Source organism: Poecilia reticulata, chromosome 5, assembly GCF_904066995.2.
Source record: "Poecilia reticulata chromosome 5, P_reticulata-male-v2, whole genome shotgun sequence".
NCBI classification, from domain to species: Eukaryota; Metazoa; Chordata; class Actinopteri; order Cyprinodontiformes; family Poeciliidae; genus Poecilia; species Poecilia reticulata.
In genome coordinates, this window is record NC_088834.1 from 27099681 (window position 1) to 27121846 (window position 22166).

A 22166-nucleotide genomic window follows, 5' to 3' on the forward strand; every position below is an offset into this window, starting at 1 on the left:
TTTTAAGTTATCACAGCTGTCACATCTAACTCCAGAAATAAGTTATTTTAAAAAAAAACTTGCAAATACACTTTTGCTTATATCAACATTAAACACGAGTATTAATCCTGTTCACATATTGTATGTGTGGCAAACATGACAACAGGGTCAGGAACTTGCTAGCTAATGTGGCTACAGATACATGTGTTCTTCCTAAACTCAGTAAAATGTTTTAATATACAATTTATGTAATTAAAAAAATGAATGTTTTCAACAACTAGAAGATAATCAGTTTAGTTTTGAAAAAGCATTACACCCAGGGCTACATTAGAAAGGGATGTGGGGGGTCACAAGCATGACTTCAGAAGATAAAACTCCCTAAACAAGTTTTCTGTTCCTTTTAAGCAGTCGGTGGGAAGTATCACATGCTTCCTGCTGAGAAATGGGATGCATTTCTAAACTGCCTGGTTTGCATGAAAGTGCTCTGGATTTTCCCTCACCCAGAATCTGAGTCGATTGCCTGCAATTTAATTGATGGTAGCAGAAGGAGGGGCTGGTCAAGGGAACAAAAAACAGCTTTGAAGCAGAGAGAACGCTTTCATTTGTCCTTTAGCTAAGGTATGCTACATCATTTAGATTTAGATAATTGCCTGTATGCTGATGATATTGTGTTATCTTTTTCATTTTGAGATTCTGTTTTTGGTCAATGTAAGGGGTCCATTGAATGACACTATCCAAATTGCTTTTAATTACCTGTTGAAAAAACATTGTGCAACATATCAGATCATGTCGTTTGCATATTTAACTTTTTGTGACACTACTGTATCACTCAAATAAATTTTATCAGTGTTCACTGTGTTACCGATGATAAATGGCTCATAGCTGTCTCTTTAAAATTGGTAATCTGAAGTCTCCTTGCCCAGCCTGTCAGATTTAGGAGACGACCTTTTCTTCGGTAGGTTTTTCCATTTGACATATTTGAGATTTTCAAACCCTATAACCTAATGCTGCTTTAAACATCTCCACAACTTAATCTCTGACCACTCTGCTGTGTTCATTGTTCCCACAGCTGGCCTCTTTACTCATTAGATACTGAAAATCTTACATTGTTCTCTTTGTACTTCATAATTATGCACCATTTTTTGTTGGTTTATCACATAAACTCCCAACTTTGACATTAGAAAATGCCCAAGGGCCACAGACCGTCTCAGAATCAGTAATGGATATTCTTCAATAAATATTAAAAGTATATATTTGAGGTGTCAGGTCAAAATTGTCTTAAAAGTTCTTAAATCAGGGAAGCACAATCCAAAAGTAATTTTCTGATTTCGTGCCTCATTATACACCAATCATAATATAATACGTTTTTGTTTGCTTTTATTGTAATCTGCAGTCGTATCTCGGTGTCAGTACCTCATTTTTATGTAGCACGTGTGTTCAAGGGCATAAAAGTTTGACAACTGTCATTAGGATAACAAAGCAGAATAATCTTTATGGTTTGCGCCGACGTGACGCTCGTCGAAGGAAGAACTTGTCTGTTTTCACGAAGCATCTCATCGTCCAAACTCGATTCCTCCCAATAACGACCAGGTTCCCATTATCGCGACCGGAACATCATATTCATCAAGCGAGCGTCACTCAGGCAGTTCGTCGCAGAAGTGAGACGAACTGAGGACGGAGGGAAAAACAATAATGTTTCTGAGCTCTAAATTGTGTTTGCTGATGGCGCTACTGCTTGGCTGGCTGTTGATGGATATTACTTTCCATGCCGTTCCCCAGGCCACCGTGTGAAGCAGCGCCTTTTCAAATGAACAATTGTGTGATGCTCCTCTTAAACTAGTTCAGCGCGGCGTCATTCATCATCTGCAGCACTGCCAGCGGGTAACGCCGATGTCCCCGTGTTTGCCATCCACAATAGGGTTACAAGAACTGTTGTCTCCGAACTCACAATGCGGCGCTATGTACGCCGGGCCTGCGAGATGGCAAGTGTACCTCCACTCCCCCCCCCACCCACATTCAGGGGAAACAACTGCACCGCGGTATCGCTGCTATTTTAGAAACACTCTGCAGCCGTGCGTCTGTCTTGTTGGTACAAAAGGTTTCTCCGCGGAGATTTCGTCCTGTAGGTGGGGAATAATCATGCAAGCAATTATGCATTATCCGTACAAAACTCGACACTAGAACTTCCTCAGTAAATCTTACATTCACTTCCAATCTAATGCATGGGCATGTTTGAACAGTTTTTCAGCTATATTGAAAAAAATAAACTCAAAATTAAGGTGCTTCTATACACCACCTTCTCCTCAGTCCTAATGCGACAGCTGCAGCCCGTCGCCTACCCTGTGTGTGTGGTGGCTGTTGAAGCAGTCCACGCTCAAACTCATACATTTACTTCACAATCCCCTCAAGTTCCCATTGATCCTTGTTGCTGTTTTGCAACACTTTTTCCTTCCACTGAACTTTCTGTTAACATGTCAGTTGTGTAGGTTGTCGGTGACTGTTGGACAATTATTGAGTCAACTTTTTCCCCTCAACATGGATACAGCAAATATTTTTTAATGACGTGTACTAATCTACTTTTATGAGTGAATATTGATTTTGTATTATTGCAATCAAATGAGCTGAAATGAACATTTGAAATATGTACCTGCATAATGAATTTATTTAGTGCATGAATGCCAGTTTTTATTTGATTTATTGAAATCGATCGTTTTTCGTGAAATTCTTAATTTACAGCTCTTCTGTTGTGCAGCATGTTGAGACAACACTCATAAGCTTAAGACTGTATGACAGAGGAGCCAGATGAAGTGGCTCAGGCATATCGCACATATAAGAAAGTTGCTGTTTCTTAAGCGTTATTTGTCGCTCTGTATTTGTGTAATTTATATATATGTATTTTTTAAATCATGCATAGCCATTTGAATTTCACTTAGATCAGACTTTTTGTTGTCTTCTGACTCTAAATGCTTCATGCTTTCTTGCTCATTAGCAGTTATCTGCCACTATGTGAACTCACCAAGCCTGCAGTACACACGGTGGCAGGCTCCTACCAATTATAAAGAAGAAATGTCTCACTTGAACATGTTATACATCAGTACCAATGTCTCAAAGCTTTTAGACACTAATGGTGCTCACTAATTAGTTTGCTTCTTATTTTCTGCAGTGAGCCACACAGGAATCAAACCTAAAGCAACATTTGATTGCCGATTATTTTGGAGTTCAGCATCCAGCTCTCTCTCTATATTTTTTTTTTTCTTTTTTACAATTCATTCAGACTGGAGGTGAAGTGGAGGTCGAGGTCAGCTTAAGTGGATCCACAGGTTTTCAGATTTGAAGCCACGCCTGAATCTATCCGAAAATCAAAGCCATCGATCCAAATCAGAAAGAAAATGAAGCGATGCTACAGCACCCCCTGCTGGTGATAAATTATTTTATTCATCAATTTGTTGGGTTTTTTTTGCAGTCACCAATTTGCTTCCAGCTGCCTCTAAATGCCTCAAATACATATTTAATGCAGCACTTTTTATGTGTACGTCTGTCATGAAGGTTTTATTTAACTTGAGGATTAGAATGAATCTCATTGACTTGAGATTCCTATCGATTGATCTCATCTGTTCTTTTCGATTTTGTCGTTTCAAATTATCTACGATATTATCAACAATAATCTAAGTAATAAATAATGATATGCAGTATTAAAATACTGGTTTCATTCATTGAGGGAAGCAAGTTATCGGAACCAACCTGGTTATAAATGAAGAAGAAGTGAAACATAACTGGTTGTGTCATTTGCATTGCTTTGAACAACTCTTTTTCCCCAAATGAAAAATTAAATTCAGCTTTCCAAAAATTGGGGTAATTACTTTTAATTCATCATTTAAGCAGGGTATTGATTGCAGTTTCTCATAGCATTCAGTCCCCTCCCACCCCTAAAAAATAAAATCATGATTTGAAAACTGCTTTTTTTTTTTGTCTTTGTCTTGTTTTTTATTATTACTCATTTGATAAAGTGTGTAAGTTCATTAAAAAGAACTAAAACAGAAACAACTGGAAGCAGACATGCTGGTTTTCACAGCAACGTGGATGTAATTTGTCATTCGCCAACATTAAAACGCTTTTCTCAGTGGTTGGTTTGTTCACTTCACAGTTTTCAGACTGCGGTTGCATTTAATTTTGTATATGCTCTATATGAGGTGGTGAGCTTCAAACGGCCTTGGATTGCTTTCCATTGATCTGTTGGAAAACAGGGATCGTAGACTCAAGCTCATCTCAAGCCCGTCATCTGATTTCTATAGTTTATGATAATGTCAAAGTAAATCTAAAATTTCTTAAAAAAAAAAAAAAAAAATATATATATATATATATAATAAATGAGCTACAGCTGATGGTGCTGGATTGCTTTAAGCTATTTAATATGCATAGAAAAATGTGAGAAATATTTTATTTTAAAATGAAAAAAATTATTCTAATATTAAATAGTTAAAACAAATAAGGGATAGTATTATGTATTTTCCAGACATAGTATCTTTTCATAGCACAACCAAGTAACTGTTGCCTTCAGTTGTTTATATATATATATTCTCCTGATCTTAAGACCAGTCAAAAAATTGCAAGAATTTGCATTTTGCACTATTGGATATTGAGAAGGTTCTAAGTGCTTCACAACGTTAAAAGAAAAAATCAGTGCAAGAGACAAGAACTTTTGAGCGGGGAATTTTCTAAAAACTGCATTTACACTCAAACATGATTTTTTCAGCTGATCAAAAGTTTAAGACCATAGTCTTTAAAAGCCAAAGCTGTGCAAAAATCTGGATTCCAAGTCATTACACTGTCAAGACCTCCTGATGGCAAAAACAAAAAAGCTCACCGACTTTGAACGTGGTAGGATTGTTGAGCTGCATAAGCAAGGCCTCTCGCAACGTGCCATCGCTGCTGAGGTTGGACGCAGTAAGACAGTCATTTTGCATTTTTTAAATGATCCTGAGGGTTATGGAACAAAAAAAGTAAAGTGGTAGACCCCAAAAAATTTCACCAGCTCTGAGCCGCAGGATCCGATTGGCTGTCCGTCAAGACATGGGACAATCCTCTACCCAAATTAAGGCCATTACTGGTGCTGACTGCAGCCCAATAACCATCAGACGGCATCTGCGAGAGAGAGAAGGGCTTCAGAAACAACAAACGTCTTCAAAGGGCACGTCTTCTTCAACGCCACAAAATCTACCCTGCACATCATATGTCAACTATGATTAAAAAGAAATTTGACTTCTCAATTTCATGCCTTGAGATTGGGCATCTGTCTCTTTAAGAAGCTCTTGCTGTCATCACCACATTCCTCTATCAAGCGTTTAACGTCTTTACCACTTTTCACTAGTTGCCTTTCCATTGACCCTAGAACTGTTTTTGCGTTTGGATGAGATGGTTTTTCAGCTGCATCAAAATGAGTGTATTTCTCAAAACAGAAATAGAAGCAAGTTTTTGCAAAAGTTATGTGACCAACAACCTGCTGTTAGTACTGATGAAGAAGATGACAGTGCAGCTTGTAGTTTTAATAACTAATTTAAAACCAAACTTATTTCCGTGTGAATTTAATTCAGTTTCTTATTTAACAAGAACACCTTGAATCGCCAAATTGGTTTTTTTGACATTAGCGGAACACTGACAAAGTTTTGCGCATATTTGTAATTGAAATGCAGCTACTAAGAAGATGCGTAGTTCCACTAGGTGTTTGCTAATTGCTGCTGGCTTGTCTGAAGGAGCTGATTGGGGCCCCCGAGGAGGAAGGCTCCTATGTTATGCAGAAGCTCAGAAGCTTGGAAACTGCAGCTCTGGAGGCAGAGTTTTGTCAAAATGGCCGTTTCTGCACCCATAATGGTTGCCACGGGACATGAAAGGATTTCTCAAACATACATGAAAGAATCAAAGCAACACTCCAGGTATGTTATGTTTTTTATGTGGGAATAATATAATAACATGATGTAAAGCTTAAAAAAAAAAAAGTTGATTTTACATAACACCGCCCCTTTCAACTTTACAGTCCTAGACAGTCAGTAAGGTCCCAAAAAAAGAAATAAGAAGCTGAAAATTTGATGAATGTAGAAACATGCCCTAAAGCATTGCTGGTTGTCTGCACTGCGTCTCAATTACTCACTGCGATGGCTCCGGAGGGCTCAGGACGGAGCGCGGATTGCTGTGCAGGAAGCATTTGATAGCAGTGTTGTTCAGCACATCTTTTCATTAGGCCCCTTTTACTGATTGTGCCATAAAAGCTAGCAGTGATGAACAATGGCTCGACTGGAGCAACATCTTTGCCGTCCACGCCTCACACCGCGTGTAGACCGAAGAACAGCGGGCGACGTTCTGCGTCAGCTCACAGGTAATCAGTGACTCGTAGATAGATCACAAACTGCCTGCTTTATAGCTCGTCTCCAACGGGAGACATCTTTTCATTTTCAGAGTGCGGTGCTTTGATGCAACATGCCAAGTTTTTTATTTAAATGCTACATAAGCTCTAGATACACTTTTTTTTTCCTTTTCTTTTTTTTTTTTTACAAATAGACATAACAACCCTAAATAAAACTCATCCGATTTTCCTTAGAAGTCACTGCTCAGTTTAATTCAATTCGATTCAGTAACACTTCATTATTCCCAAAGGGAAATCAGACGTCGTAGGAGCTTTTATTATCTATCCTGAGTTCACACGAATGGCCTAATTACTAAATAAAGTCCATCTGTGTGTAATTTAATCTTAGTATAAATACCGCTGTTCTGTGAAGGCCCAAGAGAATAGTGGCTTGAGATTTTTTGGCTGAAACAAACAACAAAAAAAAACAGAAGAACAAAAAGAAAAGATACTGAGGCAGAAAATGGTAAATGCAGCCAGTGTCACACTGGAGGAGCTGCAGAGATCCTCAGGTCAGGTGAAAAAATCTGTTGGTAGGCACATTAAGTGTGCGCTCCAAAAATCTGGTCTTAAAAAAAAAAACAAAAAGTTGCAAGAAGCAGAAAACTATCTTTAAAGGAACTTTAAAGTTTGCCTGAAGCCTGTAGGGGGACATCAGATGTGTGGAGAAGTGACTGCTTCAAATTGGAACTCTATGTGTTGCCTGTAACCAACACTGCAAATCTCTGTGAGCACACCATCCCCGCTTTGAAACATGGCGACAGGGAAGACGGACAGAGCCAAGAGAGGGCGAAGCTGGAAGTAAATCTGATAGAGGCTGAGACAGAGAGTAAGGTGGAGGGGGTTCGTCCTCCAGCAGGACAGCAACACGGTGACACTCTCAGACAAGGTTTAAGCATATTTAAGACAAATGGGCCAATATTTCTGCCTCCAGATGAGCAAGGAGGCCCAAAAGATATGCCAAGTTTAATTGCAACCACAGATGCTTCTAAAATGATTTCATTTGAACAAAATCTTGAAAACTGTGCATCCTTTTTCTTCCGCTTTGTTGCATTGGTCCTACACATAAGACCATATCTAAAACCATTTTAGATTTTGGTTGCAACATCACACAACTGGAAAAATTCCAAGAAGTGCTTGAACTTTTGGAAGGAAGTGTTTCCACCCATCCACTGTTAATCTTTCGAGGGTTGCAGGAATCAAGAAATCAGTGCGTACAGGCAAAGTACTCCGTCGGCAGCTCACCAGTCCATCACAGGTCAGCACAGAATCTCAAGACGGACAACTCCAACACATACAGCTAAGGATATTATTAGCAGTTAGCACAACATGCACATCTACGGTCTGTGAAAACAAGCCGGAGTACCTGGAGAAAACCCACGCCTGCACAGGAAAAACAATTTTTTAACTAAAAAAAAAAACTAAAAAAAAAAAACCCCACAAACTTCTTGCTGCAAAGCAACCATGCTCACAACTATGCCACCATGGAGCCGCTGTACAAACATATAAATCAAATGTATCTTTTTTTCCAGCGTTGTGTGCTGTGAAATCCCAGAACACCAGCAGCCTTGTGTTTGCGGCAGTTCAGCACAAGCTACGCACATAGGACTACACGGCTCCTGCGCCCCAAAGCTCATTTATATCTTTTCAGTATCATTTGCTAATTTGCACACGTATAATACCGTTGAACCAAGTTATTTCTTCTCGCATTCATCTAAAAATATGCACACTCTCGAGGAATCAGGTGTTGCACGGTCCCTTCGGAGGAATTCTGAGCCAAGCGCGGTAGCTGGCTAGCGGCCATATCCTTATTACAGTTATCATTGTCTGCACCATTTTTCGCAACATCAGGTCCTCGTGAGTAAAAGGCTACTCATAAATCCACTAGAAGTGAAGGTATTTTTGAAGTTTTTCCAGAATATTAAGGTGAAAAATTCCAACTGCTGAAGGTTTACACCAATCCTACATAAAAAAAAAAAAATTTAAATTGAAGCAGCACTGAACAGGTGGGCTGCAGCCTGAAAGTGTTTGTGAGAGTTTCTACAGTGGGAGTTGAGGTGACCTCCGTGACCTGCAAGCAAGAAGCAAAAGTGTAGCAGGCCAGGAATGTGGGAAGAACACATGGAGCCACAATGGATCCTCAAGTAGTCACGAGCATTTTGAATTAATTACTGAATTCAACGAGTGGCGAGATTTCACAAATCCTTTTTGTTTTTTTACGAACAGAACTTTTCTTGTGACTTTGAGGCGCTGCTTGCTCTTAGATCACATATGAACGCTGACGGCTGTCCAACCACCTGTTCAGGGTCAGAAAAAAAAAGAGCACCTGCTTCAAGGAAGGACAGCAGTACGGCCAACTGAGATGAGTCAGGAATATTTTCTAGGATTACAAAGAAAAACGCTGTATTGTCATCCTGTACCGATATTAACGTGGGATTTCATTACAGAGAAAGTGCCTGTTTAACCAACTTTAATATTCTTTAAGAAAGGTTTTTCTGAATAAAATTAATGCAAAAGTATTTGGATTTAATATGCTTTTTTTTTTTTTTTTTTTACATTTTGTCATGTGTCAAACCTATAACTTCAAAATTACGTTTTATCTAAGCTTGTTTGCAGAGAAGAGAGAAATTCTAATGCTGGAGAAATGCTATTTGCTAGTCAGTCCAGAACCTTGGACAGGCTGAATTTCCAACACTTTGTAAAACTCAAAGTTAAAACTTTTACACTCCTCCAAGATATTACAGATATTGTATATCAACCCTTTTTCTTGATAAAACTTTCTTTAAAAAGAAAAAAAAAAAAGTCCAATCCAGCCAGTGACCAGTTTAGGCATACTAGCCGTTAGCTTCTGCAGTGCTAACCCAAAAATAGTCTGTTCTCATTTGCCAGCACCGGCCTAAATCAGATCAGCAGCTGCCTTCAGAATTGATATAGCCAAGACTGGATGCACAATAGTCTTAATTAGCACAAGATTATTAGTTTATTTCTGTTTTCCTGACCGAGAAATTCAAATGGTTTTTGGCATAACCTCACAGTGACCCAAGGTACATGGAGAGGGTCAAAGATCTGGTGAGAGAAAGACTTGAAGTACTAATAAACAACTTCACATGTTTCAACTTGTAGCCTTCCTCAGGGTCATTCAGGTTTTGTCTCTTTTTTTTAAACTAAAGAAGTGTTACTTTGCTGAACATTAGAGGCCGAAGGTTTAATATCACTGCTGTCTACTACAGGCATACTGTCTTCATCTAATCACTACTTTACAAAAAAAAAAAAAACTTTAAAAAAAGTCACACTATCCCTTTAAAGGCTTTACATAGTTTTCACTCAACTTGTTTGTAATGTAATTGCATATAAAATGTACACATATTAGGACTCATTTCATGGTTATACAACACTTAGCAAGATCATGTCCAAGCAAAGATGTCATCAATAAAAGCCTATCTATTTGTTTTAAACAAGCTTTGGAAGGCAGCACTGCTTGTAGCTTCTACTGATCCACCAAATGATTGAGACAAAAAAAAAAACACCCAGGATTTTCTTGTAAAACCGCAAACGCGTGCTTTTTCAGGTGTTGTTTGTCCACATACTTGTTAGCAAGAGAAGCATTTAGAGAATCTCCGCATGTGGCAAAGCCATCTAGAGACGGTGAGCGATGGCGAGTCCAGAGTCCATCTTTAATTCAGATGACTCATGCCTCTCTGTTGAAGAGGGGCACAGAAAGAGACATCAGGTTCAAGATTGATGATGAAGAGGAAGGTGCGCACAGCCAGAGTAAGACAGCTGAGGCGTCCAATAAAACAGCAGGAGACTTGAAGTTCATATGTCATGCCATATCTATCGATTAGGCTGAGTGATTCTCTGCTTTTATTCATAAATCACTGCCGGAGTTGTCCTTTCTCTTGTTTTTGCTGAGCAGACCTGTAGCTGACGAAAATGTAGGTGAGATGAATATTTTAGGATCGTTTGTGGGAAGAATATCACATGACATTCCTGAAGGCAAGGATGAACTTTGGGCTCTGGTTAGCTCACCCTGGTGCATCGTAGCACAGACATGGAGAAGACAAAAATTACAGCTCAACAAGCCCTAAGTGAATTCTAACTTCATAGCTGACCTAATGTATTTGGATTGTTGGAGGAAGAAAGGAAGAAAGAAAAGTCGAATATGAACAGGAAGACCATACAAACGTAGTTCAGAAAAGCACACAGAACAACAAAAAGTGCATCAAAAACTTTTACTTGTGCACTTTTAAACTGTTTAAAGCAGAAAAGTAAATTTATGACATGCTTCTTTGACACAAGAAGAGCCTTTGGAGCCCTGCCTTATTTAAAGTTTGATTTACGGATTGGTATGTGTGTCTGGAACTGTGTACTGCAACTGTCTTTTGTTGAGAAAAGAAAACGGATTATTTACTTGACAAAAAAAGACCTGTCTGATGGGAATTTGTCAAATGAGTGTGTTTTGTCCTCACAAGACGTGAAGTTAAATGCATCACTTTCTTGCTAGACAGACAGCAAACAGTTAATGGATTTAATACCTTTGCATTATTCCATAGAAATAATGTAAAGCTGAAATAAACAGATAAAATATTTTAGTACATTGTCTTACAAGTGAGCTCTCAATGCCGTGTGTAGAACATAAGGATTCACAAAAACCACACAGTTGTACTGCACGCGTGAACGTTAGCATAATGTTAACCGCTAATGCTAACCAACATGCAAACCTATGAAAAGCTACTATCTTTGTCTGGTAGCTTGCTAATGCTTATTCCCATGCAATTAAATACACAATAGCATGCTTAAGTCCGTGTAAACAGTGGCGGAGCCAGAGGGGGGGGCCAGTGCCCCCCCTGTCATCTGATTGCCCCCCCCAGTGGCCCCCCCTGATGATTGACATGTAACAGCACCAGGTTATTCCTGTACATTATTTGGAATCATTCTAAGTCAACCTAATATCTAAAGAAGAAAAACAATAAATATGTGAAAAGAAAATGTATAAAACTTTATATAAGTCCATGTGACATAAATAAATAGATTTTTATCAGGCGCGATACCAGCCTCCTTTATACTCATAACAACAAGCTGAAATTCTTCTCCTGGATGTTTCAGTTGTGCTGCGCTGTGGTGCAACTCAAAGGCTAAAGCACTTCATACCTGGTGGTGATGGTAAAACACCAATAAGTTATTTATTGATCCTCCGCAAAAAGAAAAAAAACCGAAGAGGGGCCGACAATGTTCGTAGTTTGGATCAGAGGTGGCGCTAGAGTTTTTTCGTTGCCTGTCAAAGAAAAAAATTATTTTATTTCCAATTTGTAGTCATCAAACGAAACATTTATTATTTCTCTGCGAGAACGTTTTTGAAATCAGGTAACAATTCACGAAATGACGTGATTAGAAGACGACAGAACTCTGATCGTTTCCTGATCCCGCATCACTTCCCTCAGCGGGAGAAAAACCAGCAGAAGTGGATCAGCTGCTGGACGCTCCAAAGTCTCTGGTCCGTTAAAGCGTCCAGATCAGAGGTGATTCTCTGACAGTTATTGTTCTTATAATGATTAATAATGAGCTCTGCGATGTTCTCTGTGCGTAAAGTTGAAACTGTCTGAGCACCAAGTGCTGCGCTTGATCACAGTCTGGACAGAAGACGAGGCTGAGGAGGGAATCTGACATATTAACTAGGTTAAGTTTTTACTGGTTTTGTTTTTAAAACACCATTAACGTAAGCAGTGTAACTGTATATTGTATATTTGGCGTTTGTCATCTCATGTGTGATTAATTGAAGCGTAACGGTAGAGCATTTATGCGCATTTATTGCCCAGCGCTCTGCGCTTGTTTCTGTCTAACGAATCTGCACTTTAATTTCTTTCCTCTCTCAACAGTCAGCTGTAATTCCTCTACTTAAACTACAATAAGTAGATCACATTCTCTTTAGGTTTTCTCTGTGTGCTGCAAACTCATTAAATGTAAACTCATTAGAAGCCCGAACCACCATCAGGCAAATAATTCTGGTCCGACCCGAAATATTGTTACCTGTCAAATTACCTGTCCAAACAGAGCTTCCTAACCAAGGTGTAACTCATCAACACTCATTTAGACGAAAGACGCATTTAGTTCAGTGTCCATGAGATGATATTCAGAAAGGATCTTTTATTTGATTGATTTTAGTTGCCTCTGCGATGAACTCTTTGCGTAAAGTCTATCATGTCTCCATGTGCGCCAGTCAAAGGTGTTAATTATAACATGTCAAATGACAGAGGGGCTTAAAAAATAACCAAATATTCAGTTTGGTTATTTTTTAAAATGATATATAAAAATTCCCTTCTCACCCTCCGCGGGTGGTCTGTTTCATCCTCTGAGCTCGGGTCCTCTACCAGAGGCCTGGGAGCTTGAGGGTTCTGCGCAGTATCTTGGCTGTGCCTAGAACTGCACATTTCTGGACTGAGATGTCTGATGTTGTTCCTGGGATCTGTTTGAGCCACTGCTCCAGTTTGGGGGTGACTGCCCCGAGGGCCCCGATGACCACAGGCACCACTGTGGTCTTCACCTTCCAGGTCTTTTCCAGTTCCTCCCTGAGGCCCTGGTATTTCTCCAGTTTCTCATGCTCCTTTTTCCTGATGTTGTAGTCACTTGGTATTGCTACATCCACCACAACGGCTTTCCTCTGTTCTTTATCCACCACCACAATGTCCGGTTGGTTCGCCATTACCATCTTGTCTGTCTGGATCTGGAAGTCCCACAGGATCTTAGCTCGGTCATTCTCCACCACTTTTGGGGGTGTTCCCCACTTTGATCTTGGGGCTTCCAGTCCATATTCTGCACAGATGTTCCTGTACACTATGCCCGCCACTTGGTTATGTCGTTCCATGTATGCTTTCCCTGCCAGCATCTTGCACCCTGCTATTATGTGCTGGACTGTCTCAGGGGCCTCCTTGCACAACCTACACCTTGGGTCTTGTCTGGTGTGGTAGATCTGAGCCTCTATTGCTCTGGTGTTTAGGGCCTGTTCCTGGGCGGCCAGGATGAGAGCCTCTGTGCTGTCCTTGAGTCCAGCTTTCTCCAGCCATTGGTAGGTTTTCCTGACATCAGCCACTTCAGTTATTTGTCGGTGGTACATCCCATGTAGGGGCTTGTCCTCCCATGATGGTACTTCCAGCACCTTGTCTTCTGTTCCCCATTGCCTGAGACATTCGCTGAGCACATCGTCCGTTGAGGCTTTGTCCTTGATGTATTTATGGATCTTGAATGCTTCATCCTGGACAGTGGCTCTCACACTCACTAGTCCCCTGCCTCCTTCCTTACGGCTTGTATACAGTCTCAGGGTGCTGGATTTGGGGTGGAATCCTCCATGCATGGTTAGTAGCTTCCTAGTCTTAACATCCGTGGCCTTCATCTCTTCCATTGGCCAGCTAATTATTCCGGCAGGGTATCTGATTACTGGTAAGGCATAGCTGTTTATTGCACGGATCTTGTTCTTGCCATTGAGCTGGCTTCTCAGGACTTGCCTTATTCGTTGGAGGTATTTGGCTGTGGCTCCTTTCCTTGTGACCTCATCGAGGTTGCCATTTGCTTGTGGTATTCCCAGGTACTTGTAGCTGTGCTCTATGTCTGCTATTGTAGATATTATATATATATATATATATATATATATATATATATATATATATATATATATATATATATATATATATATATATATATATATATATATATATATATATATATATAAAGCGTCTTGGACATTTCCCACTTAAAATATTTTTTCCCCCCCTTTTAAATAATCTGCCATTTACTTTATTTTGTAAATGGCAGATTTACAAAATAAAGTAAATCTGCCATTTACTTCATTTTATATATATATATATATATATATATATATATATATATATATATATATATATGTGTGTGTGTGTGTGTGCGCACACATTTAAAATTTTGCCCCCCCAGAGGTAGTCCTGGCCCCCCCTTGGCCTCCCCAACTTTAAAAGTCTAGCTCCGCCACTGCGTGTAAACCTTCCTTACTTGCAAAACAATGTTTTATGAGGCACATTACAACCACAGACTCATACTTAAATCAAGAAATAAACATGATGTTGGAACTTACAGACTGACGTGAACCAAACATCAGCACGAAAACGGGAGTTTTGTCATGTCATCCTGTGCTGGAACTTTCTATCGTCACAGACACCACCAGGGGGTGCTAAACATCCCAAATCAGAAACCAACATTTAAAGCATTCATAGTTCGTACCAACACATGGGTGTGGCCCTCTAGTGGCTACACAGAAAATAACAGAATGAGAACATTTACTGGCCCAGAAGGTCTCTATACTAATAAAAAGGAACAAAAATACAAAACGGATACAGAAAACAGCAGAACACGTGCTCAAGATCCCCAGGAGAGTTTAGCCCAGAGGCTTCCTGTGATCAAGATAACATGTAGGAGTACTACAGCAGCAGTTATTTTAAAATGGCATGAAGATTTATATTTATACAGAGATTTGACAAGGAGTGATGAAGAGAACTGTAATCCTGTTGTTACGATTTGCTGATAACCTCAGGAAAATGACCCGCCAGTGACCAACGCATGCTGATGGACCAGGCCAGCTCAGGTCGGTACGCTGTGAGTCATTTGCCGTAATTTTGGGAGATGAGGTGACCGTTTCGTAGGGTTGAGTCATGAAATCCATTTTCTGTGGCGGCTTTATGTTTTGTCTGACTTCATTATGATTTTAATCGATCGCTGACAGTTACTGAAGTGTGCTTCGGTAAACAACCTGCAAATCTAATAAGATGGGACTGAGGATGATTATTGTCCTAAGCAGTTTATTAGTTTAATTTAAAAAAAGGGACTAAATAAGGCGGCTATAAACAATCTACAGCAAGGCATGGAAGGATGAAGCGACCTGGAGCTGCTCGACTTTGAGCTTCGCCTCATAACGAGACGAAAGTTTCTTTCTGTTACCACTTATTTGTACTTTCATATTTTAGAAATAAAATACCTTTTTCAGACTTTTTCTGGTGCTCTCTTGTCCTTGACCACTTAGTTCATCATCGCATAAACAAACAAAAGATTCACAGAAGGGGAAATGACAGAAGAAATAAATGGTCTTCTTTAAAAGGCACAAGAAATCTGATCGAACAAAATTAAAAAGAAAACAGTGAAGCAGAAGTAACGGTGAAAATGTTATTATTCAGTTCCAGATAGATGCAGCTAACACTGGGATTCCCTTTACTTAGCAGGCAGGCTCCATATGTTTCCCGGAGGAATGAGGGAAATATAAGGAGTCGACAATAGTCAAGGATGAAAGCTAACGATACGCTACATTCAACAGCTTCCCTGTGTAGATGTAAAGAATTAAACACGCCTCACAGCATGAGCATGTCACATCGTTAATCTGGTAAACTGTTTTAATCATGCAAGAACCAGATGATCTCTTCCACTACACCAAAAACTTCAAGGTTTGGCTTTATCCATTTAATATTTACCAAAAGTACTTCCTTAAATACATTATTCCGGTATGAACCGCCCAGAAATGCCTTTGGAGTTGTACAATTGCTCAATCTAACTTAAGGTATTTTGAGGCTTTCTAATACGTTTTCTGCATTTTTCCACTGAAATCACTACAACAGAATGTTAGGGCCATACTAGATAAAGTCATGAATAAAATTATGTAAAAAAAAAAAAACATGTAGCAGTTTATAACAACTGCAAACAAAGTAAGATTTTTTCTGAATATAAATATATTATAGCCCAACACAAAATTGAATGTGAAAAAATCAAGTTCAAAATGTAAATAAAACTTTTAGGATTGCTAATATGAAATAGATATGAAAACCTAGATGAATAATAAGTTGGATCTTATTCATAAAAGCTTAATTTATGGGTGTGAATATCATGAGAATGAGTGGTACCAGAAGGTCCGACCACAATAACTTGTTGGACCTGTATCCTGAAGCAAGTCTATTGAAACATGCCCATAACTCTACATCCCTTTTATTCTTTTCTCCACACAAACATCATCATAATTAGATCCTGTAGGACTGCGTCTGACATTTTGAAATATATGGGATGCATTTCTGGGGAGTAATTATATACAGCTTGTCCTTATGTGAGAAAAGCTGTGGGGAATAAACAGCCTGCGACTCATATTCTGTACTGAACTGTTGAAGTGGCTCTGATGTACTGCAATAAACTCTCTGACATTTTAAATTGCGCAAATGTCAAGATGATACCTAAGTTGACTGCTTGTGTGACTGTGTGTCTGTCTGTTTGCGCTTTAGGTGTGTACCGTGTGGAGAGATTTTGCTCTCGTCGAGAGGCTGTCTCTGCTCGCTGAGCGGCAGCGTTTGCGTTTTATTCGCTCTTTTTGCAGAGCTGAGCCGCCGTTCACTTCGCCGTCGACGTCCACACGTTGGGGTCGGATCTGACGGACAATGGCTGTTGCCCCACATTTGGCTCCTGCCGTCAAGACGCAACTTTTCCTGCCAAACCCATTTACTCCAGCCGCCAGCGCTCTAAACTGTTGCCTTGGTAACAAAAACTTGTGGTGGCTTTTGTTTAGTGAAAGTGAAGTAATTGATGCATTATATGCTAATCAAAAACAACAGTGTAGGTAGGATGATGTGAATGTTCCCCCAGTTGGCATACCAAGCAGATGCAGATGCGTGTGTTTGGGAATGTGTGTGTGCGTGTGTGTGTGTGTGTGTGTGTGTGTGCGCGTGCATGCATGTGTTTGCCAGGAAGACCTTTGATGATAGATGTTGGACGCAGCTCTGCTGATGGATACGTCTTCTTCCTGCTCAGCAGACCAGCAAAGACACACTCGATGGAATATTAAAATTATTATATCCAGAAAATGAAAAACGCAAGAGCTTCGAAAGAATGAAAGAATCTCACGATGAACAAGCAAGGACTGGTGAGAAAGGTCTCATTTTGTCAAGCTTCTTTTGTCACAAGTTGTTCCTTATGGAGGCAACTGAAAAATGTTCATTTTGATCCTTCATCTAAAAATGGTCTTGGAAAATGCAGTGTGAATGTTGTAAGCTGATTTGAAGTCAAGTGCAGAAGACACGCAAAATGTAAGAAACAGGCAGAAGCAGCAAAAGTCAATAAAACTATTCTATTGAACTGTTGAACACGAGTGAACACTTTCAGTCAAAGACTATTAGAAACACGGCTTTCAATGCTAAACTGTAAGGCCACAGCAGCTTATAAGGTAAAATTAGCTAAGAAGCTAAAACTAGCTGACTTTCTAATGTGAGCTAGCATATAGGCCATCACTAGCAAGTTGACCTACAGTGAATACCCCATGCAGTGTGAAAACCCAAGTAAATCCATCCATCCATCCATTTTCTGTACACCCTTTGTCCCTTTGTGGGGTCGGGAGGGGTGCTGGTGCCTATCTCCAGCTAACATTCCGGGCGAGAAGCGGGGTTCACCCTGGACAGGTCGCCAGTCTGTCTGGGGTACTTTACTTTACCCAAGTAAAGTAAAAGCTAAAATTAGCTTAAAAGGTAACGCTAGCTAAAATACCAATGCTAGCATCTAGACTAGCACTAGCATGTTGACCTGCAGGATCATATTTCCTGCAGTGTGAAAAAAACAGATGTAAAAGCTAAAAATGAGCTAAGAAACTAAAACTAGCTGACATACTCATGTCAGCTATCATATAGACTATCACTGGCATATTGACTTACAGTAAAATACCCACATGCAGTGTGAAAAACAATGTAAAAGCTAAAATTAGCTAAAAAGGTACTGCTGGCTAAAATACCAATGCTAGCATCTAGGCTAGCACCACCATGTTGACTTACAGAAACATGCTCCATGCAGTGTGAAAAAAATGGATGTAAAAACTAAAACTAGCTAAAATGCTAAAGCTGGCTAAAATAGTATTGATAGCCTCCGTGTATGTTTCAGGTTCCCAGCCAGCTGGTTGCTCTCAAAATCCGCTCATTTTACTGAATCTTTTACAGTTCCCTTCACGGGTAATGGCACACGTTTGAAAATCTTGAAGAGATATTCACCATTTATCTCAATAAAATTATCCGTCCTTTAATTTGACTTGATTAGTCCGGTGGGAAAAAATGTGATTGAGAAATGTATAGTAAAATGATCATTTCCACATTTACTGGCATCTCAGGCCATGTCTACAGAAGAAATGATTTCTGGAAACTGTTAGGTTAACCAGCTTTAAATAATGTAATTTGAATGCTTTTAAATAATGATTATTAATCTTGCATTGATAAGTAGGTTATTTTGCGTGTTAACTAATATTTAGGAATGTAACCGATTCATAGCAGACTTGATTTTCATAACTGATTCAGTGGTTGTTTTTATCAAATTCAAAGATATTTTCAGTTTCATGTTGATTTGTTTGCCTTTTAATAAGTACTATTCCTGAAAAAATATAAAAATCTCCTCATGTCTCTATGTGTATTTCTTAACTCAGTTGGAGCTAAAACAATTGATCCTTTCATGATATTCTTTATTAATTGCAGACTAACTGGTTTATGGAAATTAAAGTGATGTAGAGTTGCTGGAAATAATTAAATGATTCTCTTGAAACATTCAATTATAATTCAAGATGAAAGAATTTTGCTAATTTTTTTTCATCATTAGCAAAAACTACTAAACAAATATATTAATAATTTATTAAAGCTGAACAGATTAACACAATTTAATATTTTTACAAATATTCAAACTCGCCCATTAAATTTTTTCATTGTCTTTTTAAATGTTGCGAAAAAAAATCCTACATTTATTATTTCAGTTCAGTAAATATATCTTACATATTTATTGATAGATTATTGTCTTTACTTTTTAGTATCATGAGGAAACGGCTAATGATTTATTTATTTTTGGAGGTTCTGAAACTCGTCGTTTCTCACAGTAAAATCTGCAACAATAAAATCACTCCTCTGATCCTGATGACTAATTTGCTCTGAAGCTGGCTGAGCCCCCTAATAGGAAATACTGTCACTCCGAAGCAGCTATCACATATAAATGATTCCCTTTTATGTCACAAACATGAATGATGGCTTCAATTGTGAAATGAAAAGTTTTCTTTCCTGGTGTTTTTGTTTGTCTTTTTCCCAAAAGGCGGCGTTTTAATGAGCATGGCGCCCGTACGAAGGGAGGCATGACACAGTAGCAATAATTTGGGCTTCTCGCAGTTGACGAAAAACAGAGTAAAAACTGAAGTGCAGTAAATTATTTAGTGCAGGGGCCGTAGCAAAGATCTGACAAGTTGCTCATTTAGAAAGATTAACAGATGTGCCACATCACTCTGTTGTCAGTCTCCGCCGAGCTAAAGAAGCATGAATAAATTGGGTTTCATATCTCCAGTGGGAACCATTCTTTATGACGGTCCTTTTTTCCTTTCTTCCCTTTTGCAGTACGTCTAAAAATAAGAAGGTGGGGGGAAGGAGATACATTTGTTATCTGCAGCCATAAGGGCCATTGTGCTGCATTTTCTCTTTTTCTTTCTCCTTATCTCACTCATTCAAATTCTGCTCCGGCAGCAACTTCTGGATCTATCCAACTAACAGGAGGAGGAAGCGCATTCGTAAAAAGTTTCTTGCCGAGTCTAAAGTGCAGCCAGAGGTTTGAACAAACGCCGATGCCCTTCTCACGGCCGAGGCGGCGACCTTACCGGAGGAGCTCTCAGACCCGGCGAAGACGCTTTCGTTCCAGACACAACCTCAGATTTTAAACGTTTTCCCTGTTTTTGTCACGTTACGACCACTGTGGGACGACTTCCTGCCCCGAGTGGAGGAGGTAAAGTAGAGCTTGGGGTACTGTGGCGCGTTCCTTTTGTCGTCGAAAGTAGGAAACTCCAAATTCCCAGTCGGAAACAATAACTGGAACGCGGTTACCCCCAGTTACGACTTGAAAGGCCGGCTTCGCGTTTCGATATGGCCGCTCCTCACGACAACAGCGGTGAGCTGCGGTGGAAGTATGTTTATTTTATAAGACGTAACGTTACCCTTCATTCCTGTAACTCTAAAAAAAATTTAACATTTTTTTGAAAACATGAGTACAGTTTTGGTTATCAAGTGCTTAAGTGGTTTCCTAAGACAGTTCAAAGATGCAATCGTTTTTAGAGCATTCCAAGAATATGACACTCGAAAATGGGAACTGACCAAAAGAACGAATTACCTCATTATTTGACCCAGATGTGTTGAAGCACTTTTGAAGTTAAAGGACTCGATTTGAGGTCTCCTGGCCTAGTCCAAGTTCAGATCTTTGGACGTTGTTGTCGCCGTTCAGATGATCTCCATCTGCTCTGACATGTTGTACAGAGAACAGAGAAAAATCTGTTGAAACCAGCTAGAAACGTAAACCCAAAAGACTGAGGAGTGGTTCTCTTAGGGGCCTGAATATAAATTCACAAAACACGCTTTTTATATATATAAAAAAAAAAAAAAAACGAGAAAAGAAAAACGTTTATATACATTTTCAATTTCACAAAGGAACAAAGCGCTTCAGCTTCACCACCTGTTACTTTGTTCGTCTTTTTCCAGCCTTTTGCTTCCTCTCCACTGTTGTGAAAGAATGTCGCGTTCAAAGAAGCTGTTGTTTTGTTTACTGGCACGACAGAGCCGAGAATGACTGACAGACAACTTTGATCATTTCTTTGTCCGCTGTCTCAGACGAAAAGAAGCGAACGGTGGAGAGTGATTCACCTCAACAGCCGCTCTCTGCCTCTGCTGCTGGAGGCACACATTAGGCCTCTTTTACAATTCTACAGTCTTCTGGGGAAGAAAGAGCCGAACGCGACTCGTTCGATGTGCCAAGTTTGCCAAATGAGAGTCAAGTAGTCTCAAGTAGCCGTTATGTTAGCCAAAGATGAAGGAGACGGGTCGAAAACGAATGTCCGACAGCGGGAATAAGAACTACCAAGCAAGCAGAGCTGGAAAAATGTTCAGTTCCAGCCAGAAACAACAGGAAGGCCATGTTCATTTGGCGCATTTATTGCATTATTTTATTGAATCGACACTCGGTTAACACGATATATGTTCAGGCTGGAGAGTAAACATTTATCACCACTAATACTTGGAGCTTTGATAAATGTTTTGGATCATTGATCTGTTGGTTTTTCCGATATTTCAACCATCTAGTCGTTAATTTGACTTGAAATCTGAGGCGTTGGTGGAACGCCTCACTTTGATGTTACCATTTTTTCGTCCAGCCTTAAAACTTTTCATCGACTGACTCATGAGATGAGTTGTCGGCTGCAGAGGGTGTGCGGGTTCGTTTTGACAAAACATCGGTTGGAGATGAAACAATTGATCGAGGTGAATCGATTACTGAAACAATCGTCAACTCATTCAGTAATCGATCAGTTGTTAGCTGGAGAGCACAGGCTCAATAAGAAGGCCTTTTGCTGAAAGAACAACTCATCCAGAGCAATAATTAAGACACAACTGTACGAAACATATGTACAATTTATCTGTAAATCTTCCTGTGTGGCGTAGCTTTAGCTTCATCCACTTCATCCATCCATCCATTTTCTTGCACCCTTTTTCCCTCAGTGGGGTCGGGATGGTTGCTGGTGCCCATCTCCAGCCAACGTTTCGGGCGAGAGGCGGGGTACACCCTGGACAGGTCGCCAGTCTGTCGCAGGGCAACACAGAGACACACAGGACACACAACCATGCACACACACACTCATACCTAGGGGCAATTTGGAGAGGCCAATTAACCTGACAGTCATGTTTTTGGACTGTGGGAGGAAACCGGAGTACCCGGAGAAAACCCACGCATGCACAGGGAGAACATGCAAACTCCA